The sequence below is a fragment of the Suncus etruscus genome, chromosome 12 (assembly GCF_024139225.1).
Source record: "Suncus etruscus isolate mSunEtr1 chromosome 12, mSunEtr1.pri.cur, whole genome shotgun sequence".
In the NCBI taxonomy this organism is placed as follows: Eukaryota; Metazoa; Chordata; class Mammalia; order Eulipotyphla; family Soricidae; genus Suncus; species Suncus etruscus.
In genome coordinates this window covers 83,941,726-83,952,622 of record NC_064859.1, presented here as the reverse complement: position 1 = coordinate 83,952,622, position 10,897 = coordinate 83,941,726, and the positions used below count along the sequence as shown (strand labels likewise).

Here is a 10,897-nt window from a genome sequence, read left to right as displayed (position 1 = left end):
TTTTATCATGTTTTATAGTCAATTGACTCACATAATAAATGTGTTCAATATTTAAACAGATAATTTATGAAAAATTTAATAAAATTCAAAGTTACTGCTCCTAGAGACAGTCTCCTGAATGTTTATATAATATGTAGAAAGTATACTGAAAAGTTTAGAATACTTATTTTAATGTCAGTGACAATCCTAAGTATAAACAAATTTCTAGCTACAGCTCTCTGAGTGCTTATATGACTTTCATTTACTATTATTCCAATTTTTTTCAATCTATACAATAGTTATATGAAGTTTGGGCAATTACTGTGTCTTTTTATAGAGCATCAATTGCCACAAAAACTTGACATGCTATGCCAATGATCACTCAGCAGAAGTAGAACGAACCATGGTTTCATGATCGTTCACATGTTTTCAGAATTGAAATTCTATTATCATTGTGTAGTTGCCTTTATTTCAATTTGGGTATTTTATGGATTTCATGGCTATGTGTAGGGTTTACATCTGGCTCTGTGCCTCTTATTACCTTTGGTTTGTAAGAAACCATATGTGGTTCTGGGGGTCAAATATGTGTTGGTCACATGCAAGGCTAGTACCCTGTTCACTAAACTATTTCTTTTCTTTGTTGATTCCTTTAAAGATCTCTAGACTATCTTAAAATCTTTGTAAGATTCATTTGTCCCTTCTATGGTCTTTATTAAATTACCTTAGATTTCTTAAATGTTTTTACTCATTATACTAAATATTTTGAATTTTGTAATGTTTTGGATATTTTTACTCAATGTTTTGGATATGTTTTCATTGTTTTCTGGTTATTTAATTGATCATTTTTAGTATCTAAAACAAAATTGAATTCTTACATCCATCATAATCTGGCATTTACTTATAAATTTATGTCTTTTGCTGTTGCTTTGGTTTTTGGGGTTCTTTTTCTTTTTTTGAAGAGGAAATATCTGGCTGAGTTCAGGGGTTAATCCTGGCTCTGAACGCAGGAAATACTCTTGGCAGTGCTCAAGGAATATGGGATGCTGGAAATCAAACCTGGATTGGCCGTATAAAGGAAAATGCCCTACCCATTGTACTATTGCTCAAGCCCTAAAATGTTTTCTTATAAAACACTAAATTTGCTTCTATTTATGTTCCACATTTTCTGGATATAGATCATCTAGGTTTTAAATAACATGGTTATCATTGGCTTTTAGATTAGGAAAATATTCTTTATTATATTTTATAAAATTACTATGACAAATGTTTTCTCAATTAAAAGAAAAAGCTACAGCTAGAGCAAAAGCACAGTGGGTAAGGCATTTGCCTTGTACACAGTTGACCCAGATTCAATCTCCACCATTCCATATGGTCCCTGAGCCTGCCAGGAGTGATTTTTAAGTGCAGAGCCAGGAGTAAAAACCCTGAGTGCCACTGGGTGTGGCCCCAAAACAAAAAGCTAACTTGAATAAAACTCATTGGAATTTGTTTATTCACATTATGCTTTTGCTCTGTATATGTATATGTATGTATTTTGGTAGTGATGATTGGTTCCTATATATTTTACTCCCAAACTACATAAAAAAATTCAACTATATTATCCAAATAATTATTGTATTCTGTTAGCCTTTAAGAAGATTTATATTTATTATCTTCACCAATGCTTATAGGATAAGTAATGAAACACATTTTTAATTTTTCGGTAAGGAAATGGAACATATAGTGATTACTACTTGTACAAAACACTACTGAGTAGTAGATATGATTCAAGTTTAATATTATTTGTCTCTAAAATCTATATTCTTGGCCAGTAAAGAGACATAAGGCCATCAGTAGAGAAAGTGTCAAAAAGTCTGTAAATGAAAAAGAAGGCATATTCATACAAATACATTGATTTCTTTGTATATATAAATAGAATCACCCAAAAATGTCTCTATAGGAATGTTCATTTTTTAAAATATTATTCTGCAATATATTTTAATGTCTAAAAAGGAACTCCAACGTACCCACTTTCATGTTCTTTTATAATGGGCATATATGGCAGGAGGAAAAGTTGTTCTATTTAGTTTACTAGTTGGATTTAGAGAATTCTCTGATATTTTAAAAGGCAGAAATTCTAACTGAATTGATGGGAGGAATGGGAGAAGAGAAAGAAGAAATCTCAGTAGGGAAATTTAGTCCCTTGATACAGCAATCTGGTGCCTACTCTTAGACCAGAGAGAAGGACATTCCATGACACACTGTGGTTATATGACTAAAGACGGAAAATGTCAAATGAGAATATTCAGGGATTTTTGTTTGTTTTGATGTTGTGTTAATTTTTGTTCCCCTTACTCACATTCTCCTGGGAGAACCATTACAAGTAGGAGTCATTCTGTCATCCCTATTTCTATTTGTTCCCTCCCTTACCCCTCACTTTCTGCTTTTATTTCTTCCTTCCTTCCTTCCTTCCTTCTTTATTTCCTTCCTTCCTTTTCTTCATTTCTTCCTTCCTTTTTCCTTCATTCCTTCCTTCCATCCTTTCCTTCCTTCCTTCCTTTCCTTTCTTCCTTCCTTCTTTATTTCCTTCCTTCCTTTTCTTCATTCCTTCCTTCCTTTTTCCTTCCTTCCTTCCATCCTTTCCTTCCTTCCTTCCTTCCTTTCCTTTCTTTCCTTCCTTTCCTTTCTTTCCTTCCTTTCCTTTCTTTCCTCCCTCCCTCCCTCCCTCCCTCGCTCCCTCCCTTCTTCCCTCCCTCCCTCCCTCCCTCCCTTCCTCCCTTCCTTCCTTCCTTCCTTCCTTCCTTCCTTCCTTCCTTCCTTCCTTCCTTCCTTCCTTCCTTCCTTCCTTCCTTCCTTCCTTCTTCTCTTCCTTCTTCCCTTCCTTTTTCCCTCTCCTCCACAATATCAGATGCTAGCTGCACTTAAAAGAAATGTAGTAGAAATCCTGTCTAGAGTAAAGGCCCGTGTGGGGTGGGGAGGATTGACATTTGGGATATTGGTAATGAGAATGTTGCGCTGGTGAAGGTTTCTTTTATATATATACCGGTATGTGTGTGTATATATAAATATAAAAAAAGAAAAGATAAGGCCTCCCAATGCTTACCACAGGCTGTGTTCTTTACACTGACTATATAGAAAGAGGAGGTACATTAAATGCACCCCATATACACCTCAGCCCAGGCCCTTTGCCTGGTCTGTATTGTGAACAGGGGGACAGAAAAAAAAAAAAGAAGAAATGTTAGTGCACACAATCAAACATCTCAACCTAAAGAAAGAAGGTGATGCCAGGCATCACCTGATACATGAAGAGAACCATGAATATGCCAAGAAAACCATCAAAGAACAATGACCAGAAGGGATGAAAAAGAATATATATATACTCATGGATAAACTCTTTTTAGTAAAACTGTCAGTATTGATACACAATGTAGTTGGTAACTATGACAGAAGAATTGTTTACACAAGAAAATTTCAATAATAGGACCAAAACTTTAAAGCATTCAAAAGTTAACAACATAATTTTATGGCTGAGGAAATTGGAGAGGTGTCAGGGGCAGATGCTTTGCTGGTACAAGACCATAATGCATGGCTTATATTAATTCCCAACATTGTAAGACCTTCCCCCGCCATGAATTGTCGGAAAAAAACCCTGGAGGCACACACCCACTACTAGGAATGGCACCAAGAATTTTCTAAGAATGGTCATTTTAAAATGTAAAGAATCTCAATGTAAGGAATAAACTGAAGAATAATTTAATGGCCAAGACCTTAAAAGCAAGCAGTACACATCTGCCCCCCCCATTTTTAAAATTTTTAAATATATTTTTGTCATTTATTTGATTTTATTATTATTTTCTTTCTTTTTTCTTTTAATTTTATTTGTATTTATAGCTTCTACACAGGGACTGCTACCCAGTTTTTTACATTTTTTCCTTCCTTCCTTCCTTCCTTCCTACCTTCCTTCCTTCCCTCCTTCCTTCCTTCCTTCCTTCCTTCCTTCCTTCCTTCCTTCCTTCCTTCCTTCCTTCCTTCCTTCCTTCCTACCTTCCTTCCTCCCTCCCTTCCTTCCTTTCCTTCATTCCTCCTTCCTGCCTTCCTTCCTTCCTTTCCTTCCTGCCTTCCTTCCTTCCTTCTTTATTTTCTTCCTGCCTTCCTTCCTTTCTTCTTTATTTCCTTCCTTCCTTTCCTTCCTTCCTTGTTCTGCCTCATAGTTCTATGTCTTCCTACAAACTAAGGTAAAATAAGTAGATGAGACCCAGGGGCCAAGTGGTCTTAGGAGCATTGAGTGGAAATAAAAAATGGTCAAACCTAAATACCTGAACCAAAATAAATGACAATAGAAATAAGATACCCAAACTACAACAAGCTATACACAAAAGGGACCTACCTGTTGTGCTAGCACTCCAGGGGGCTAAGGGTAGAGAGGTGGGAGACATGCTGGAAACAATGGTGAAGAGACATCAACAATGATGGTGTTAATGGCCCTAATTCGCTTTCACTATGTACCTGAAATACATTGGCCGCAATAAAACTGATTTAATAAAAAAGCAATCAGTAGTTTTCTAATACAAAGCTAAGGGCTAAAAATAATTGATGAAAATTAACCTTTAACAACAAATATAGTAAAGTGGTAATACTACAGTGCTTACGATGCCCCAGACAAGAAAATGAAAATGTGTTCATTATAAAAATATGAAACATTTAAATAAATGTAAGGCAGACCTTAATGTTCCAGAATCTCAATATCTTTACATTTCTTTTATTTTTTGGTGTGAGGGGAGGGTAGATGTGGGACATGCCCAATGGTGCTCAGTACTTACTCCTAGCTCTACTCCAGGAATCACTCCTAGCAATGCTCAGGGAACAACATGAGGTGCTGGAGATTAAAATCTGTGTCAGGAATATGCAGGAAAAGATGCCTTACCTACTGAATGATCTCTCCAGCCCAACATTTTATATTTTAGAGAAAATTATGAACCTAAAATATTGTCACATAACTTAAAAGGCAAAAAGTAAAATGCTGTTAAATAAATGGGTATTGGAAATCTTGGGAGTTTATCAATCATAATCTTAATAGTTCAAAGAGTAGTTGGGCTTGTCTTGACATTTAAAGCGATTTCAGTATAGGATATAAAAGACAACAGCTGACTAACATGTAATCAAACTTGGGGTCAGGTTATAAGTATTTGTGTCTAGTTATTGTTGGCAAAAGATTATGTGGCATTTTGTTTTTCTCCTAGTTAAAGGATATTTTCCGTTACTCATGTATTTTACATAAGGAGTATAATTATTGGTCAAATTAGTGTCTCACAATCTTAATTTGTCGTTTTTTTTTTATTTTGGATGCACACAAAATAACTTGGAGAACAGAGTAACAAAATGAAAAAGGAGATGATCTACCACCGCATGCTGAAAGAAGGGCAAGGAGACAGGATCTCACAAAGATTGCAGAAGTAGAACAGCAATAGCAAATGAGACCATTTTGTGTAGGATCAAGGAGGGCATTAACATGATTGGACAGTTTTGAGATGAAGAACATATAATTTGACTCACTTTAGCAGATTTTTCTGACCTCTATGGTAAAAACAAGCTGAAGCCAAATAAAAAACAGTTAATTTCAGACAGTAAAATAATACCTCAAATTAGTAAATTGTAACAATGAAAGAAATGAGTAATTTTTAAAAAAATCCCAAAATGCCATGACATAAAAAAAGCAGTTTTTTCTTATGTTGATGAGATTATAAGGATGTTTGTATCTGGTACCTCTATTGAATCTGTTCTCTCGAAGTTTATTATGGACCCAGAATGAGATGAATTAAATGAGCAAAGTAAGGGCAGTTTTTCTAACTTTGGCAATGGCAAGAAAGAAAGAATCAATGCACAAGCTTAGTTCAAGCCATGCCTTTCTACTTGGGGAATATATAATGGACCTTCAAGTCAGTATCTATGACATGGACTTTGTGGCCCAGCATAGTATGGAAAATGTTGTCTGCATGTACATGTGGACTGAATTGATGACCTGACACCAATTGTTTCTTCTGCTACACCTGTGGAAGTGGAGTGGTAACAGGCCAGGGAAGGGACAATTAAAGGGTGAAAAGTGGTCAAGTGTGTGTACATGGTATAAATAAAGATGATAGGAAGTTATGAGTGTGTATTATAGAAATTATATATATATATTATAGAAATTATAGTTATAAGTGTGTATTATAGAAATTAAAGAGGGCTTTTCTCCCTCAGATATTTAGTAATTCTCCTTTCTATTTGGGGAAGGCCATCCTCTTTGACCAAGTGAACAGCTTCGGGAGGGACACACATGGAGCGGTGAGGGAGGAAGGAACACCCGCCTAGCCAGCCAGATCAGCCGAATCAACCCTGGTGTTCAATGAGGTGACAGATGTCGCAGCCAGATCGCCCTCACATACAATTCTCTTTTCTAGACTTATGCTCCAGATTGGTAGAGAGTAGTGTTTTGGCACTTCTTGGAAATTTTACAGTCTCTTTAAAGATTAAATGTAGTTATAGCTATTTTATTTTCTAATTATCTTATTATTAGGAGGCATAACAAAGCTGAAATAAATGACTGATACCTATACAGTAAGCTGCAACAACGTGCCAGCTTCTCTCAGACAAATCTGAACTATCACTTCAGTCCACAAATAAGTCCTCTAAAAATACAAGAATAAGTCTGGGAGCCATTTGTTTTTATTGGTTAGTTATCAGCACAAACGATCAGATGTAGCTTGTGTTTGGTCATTCCTTTTGTGCATTTTTTTTTGTCTAAACATATCAAAGGTTGAAGTATATTCTGAGCTTGGTGCTTTAGAGAATAAGGAATGTTAGATGGGTTTTATACTTAAAAAAAGTTTTGTAATTTAAAATTATAGTACTTAGTTATTTGGAATATTTATTTATTAAAAAATCTATAAAATTGTCCATTCCCTCATGATGGTAAAGAATTGAGGCATCGCTTTATTGTACTTTTATTGATTCATGCATCGGTATGGGGAGAAGTTCCATTTAACAATGCGAAGAGGGCACATATTCAGTTTGTTTTGTTGCTAAGTGTACTATTTAGTCCCAAGATACCTTGAATTGGACAGAATCCCTGTTGAGTGGCAGGGTTACATAATTCTACCTCTTTGGTAAACTGTTTGGGGCCTCAGCATCCCTAGCTCAGATGTCTGTATATCAAACGACATGTTGATCTTACATTGTTCGTTCTGGTTTGACCTTAGGCCAAAAACTTTTACAGAAGTCCGTGTTTGTGTAAGGCCCTCTTTCTAAGCAACTATCACTGTCATAGAAAACCAATTCCTGTCCATTACTGCAGCTCCTGTTGAAAACAGTGTGCTCAGCCCTTTCAAAGGAAAGATAATGATAAAGATAACCTTTAGAGGTGGAGATTTCTGACTCATGTAAAGATTACAAATGAAACTAGCCATTGGAAATCTTTTTCATTTAAGTCCAAACATTGCAAAGTACAAATGCAGCCTTTCCATATTGGGTAATCATGTTCAATTTCTCTCCATGTCTTTCTCCAACAACAGACAGCTGTGAAACCCTGTTAACTGTGTTCTGTGTACCCAGTTGTTGCCAGACTCTACAGAGATAAAACATCCTAGAATGAACTCTGAGCCCTGGCCTTGAAAGTTTTATGATTGACTCTTGCAGACCAGAGTCACCATTCAAGTTGCTAAGAGATCAAGGCAGCATATGATAGAGTAGCCAGCTATGTGGGTCAGACAATTGGATTTCAGAGCCAACTGCAACTGCTAAGTGCATTGTGGAGCCAACTTCAGGAGAAATGGGAATATGACAAAATGGTATAAATAAAATGGCTGATATGAACAGTTTAGCCTCTACTGTTTCCTTTCTTCCAATTTCAATTTCCCTGTAACAGATCAAAACTACTCCAAAGCAGTAATCACTCACATGAATTTTAAACTAAATGCCTCCCATCTAAATCAATGTTCTTATTTTGGATGGGCCTACCATTCATCTATCAACTTAACCCCCTCAACAAAAATGATGCATAATCTATCACAGAGCTTTCTGCACTTTGTTCCCTAAACACATAAATGACCTCTTGCAGCCAGCAAAAATCAGTCTTTTCTCAGAGTTCCAGAGTCTCCCTAGTAGGGATCTGTTCCACCCACTATATATGTATTATATAACAGGTTTTTTTTTCCATTAATTTCATCACTTCCAAAATAAGGAGTCTACCACCTGTGACCTTATATGACCATGATTTCTTCTAGAGTTGAAAACAATTAGTCTAACATTTCCCTTGTGTATGTCTTATCTTTTTAGCAGGACAAAACTTTCCTTCAGTTTAGTCTCAAGCAATTTAAAATAGAGATATTTTCCTATTTCCTCACACACAATAGAAGACATGCAGTAGGTATTTATAAATAATTCACTGATTGGTTTAATTTCTGTGTAATTTGAGGAAAATTTTTTGTTTATAGTAATTATTTTGTGCAGACCAGGGCCAGGGTGAGGCAAGAGGACAAAATTTCTTAGGAAAAATATTACTGAGATTCTTCCTATTGATACCTTAAAGTTGTACTATTCCAAGAATGAGCATCTCCTTCAACTTTGCATTCATTATTCTTTGGAAAGAATTCATTTGGGTAGTACCATGAAGCAATCTTATAGAATCTATATTTATAAAGTTGAAGTAAATATAAACTGTAGTTTCAGCTGACTTCTATAAAAAATGGGAAAATATAAGGATTATATCTCATCCTCAAGAGAGATATGAGTTTGTGAGAAAAATTTTGTTTTTGAACAGTACTGACTTGCAGGGTTTTATTACCTAATATGTAAAATCGATCATATTTTATGTGGATATAAAATACTAAGAATGAGAAGTATGATAGGAGGGAAGAAAAGGAGCAGAAGGGATGAAATGGAAAAGGAGTCAAAAATAAAAATCTTTGAATGATTTAAAAGAATGATTTAAATTAAAATCCTCAAATTTAGTAGATATTATTAATTTGTTGGCAGTGACCTTAGTTTGCTTTATTTGATCCAGTTCATAGCCATAATGATTCTAGTATAAAATTCTGCATAGGTACATCTAGAAATGAACATACATAATCAACATGTGTTGCTTACTTGATAATAAAAGACTAACTAGAAATTCCCTCTGCATATTTCCAGACACTTGGGGAAAATGATATTATGTGGAATCACCTAGAAAATCCTCTGATTTAAGCTTCTGTAAAATAAGAACTATATGAATTTTTATCCTTATATTAGAGAATTTAGTAGTTATTAATCACATTGGTGCCATAAACAAAATTGGGAATTCAGTAGGACAAGAGATATGGGGATACATTACCATTCATGTTGAATTTTCAGTAGAAACCAATGGGAACTGCAGATTTCTCTGGAAAAACAAAAGAAGGCACTTCAAAATGAGGCAGCAATTCTTCAATAATTCATGTTTAATTTGTGAACCATGCTGTATATGACATTTTACAAGGTACTTATTGTTCTATGAAACAATTAATTTATATATCATGAGCATGTGTGTGATGATAAACTTATAAAATTTATTTGAAGCTATTTGTGTGATCAAACAATGCCTTAAGAGTAAATTAATTCAACTGGCATTGAATCAACAGATATGTAAATATGCCTGCCTGGTTCGGAACCACAAGTGTTCTTACCGCATTTAAACAATTTGTGGCTCTTTAGACCTGGTTTAAAAAAAAAAACTCATAAGTCCAAACTAAAAACAAACAAAATATTTATTGCTAGGCAACATATTTATGCATTACACTTTCAGATCAGTCAACTTTTCAGGATCTTATGAAATACATTTCACATATAAAAGTTTTGATCTCTTCAATCTGAAGAATTTACTTGCTTCTTCTAATCTCACCAAGATAACTATATAAACAAGCCTTTTTAATTCTGTTTTTCTTTTTTAGTTATTCATATGTTTGAGTTCCCTTGAAGATTTTTATGTTTTTCCAATTTCAGAGGCAGTGACATTAAGAGGAGTTTTTAAAGCTCATTTTAAGGAAAGTAGCTTGTAAATATGATTTTAAGGAGAAATAGAATGAACCAATGAAATGACCCAATATTAATAGCCCATTAATAATTTAATATTTAGGACAAGTAAGCAAAGCCAGATGTTAAGTGAAATGTCTCCCTGTTGGATCAGAGTGTGCACATTCCCTTTAGTATAAACACTCCAGTCATATGCCCAGGAGTCAGAACAGAGGCCAAAGGCAAAGTCACCCTGCCTTCACTGCCAATCAGAGTGCACTTAAAACAACTAAAGCAACTTGAAATAAAAATTCATCAACACACACACACACACACACACACACGAATGAAGCTAGTATGAACAACTTCAAACTTTTCTATTCACCACCACGTTCAATTGCTAGCCCACCAAACTGATGGCTTGAACCCTTACTGGACTCATTTAAGAGTCTTAGGGAGTCTGATTTACTTCTCAATGGGCCATTCATCCTTTGAACATTTATTCTGCAACCCATGCCATTAGAACCTAAGCTGGATTTCATACATGAAAACTGATCTCCAGCACCCACTCCTTTTGCCAACTCTCAGTGAAAGCTCTGGGAATAATTTGGAGTTTGCCATAGTGAACAAGTTTAAGATTTAGTTATTAAGTGTAGTCATTTATTTTTGCTCTGTAAAATGGCTTTGGCCCAACTAATTTCACTCCTTTTCACAGCCAAGAGACTGAAGATAGCGTTGGTGATCTTCAGAGTAAGAGAGCAGCATTCTCTGTTGTTTAATGCCCTGTCAAACAGCAAAAGATTTCTGTAGGACTCAGATGGAGACATTTCTTTTTTGGGCAAAAAAAAGTTGATTTCCTTCTGATAGCTGTAATGGATGGTGAGGACGGCAGAGAGTAATCAGGCCCAGTTTGAGACAAATGCCAAAAGTTTCC

The 10,897-nt window shown here is 35.2% G+C and overlaps 1 non-coding gene across 1 annotated transcript; it reads left to right on the top strand.

Moving 5' to 3' along the window:
* The first annotated feature begins 3,044 nt into the window (after positions 1-3,044).
* On the top strand, positions 3,045-3,177 carry LOC126025434 (small nucleolar RNA SNORA51). Its single transcript, XR_007501438.1, has one exon. It is a non-coding gene; the product is annotated as a small nucleolar RNA SNORA51 (small nucleolar RNA).
* The last annotated feature ends 7,720 nt before the right edge of the window (positions 3,178-10,897 follow it).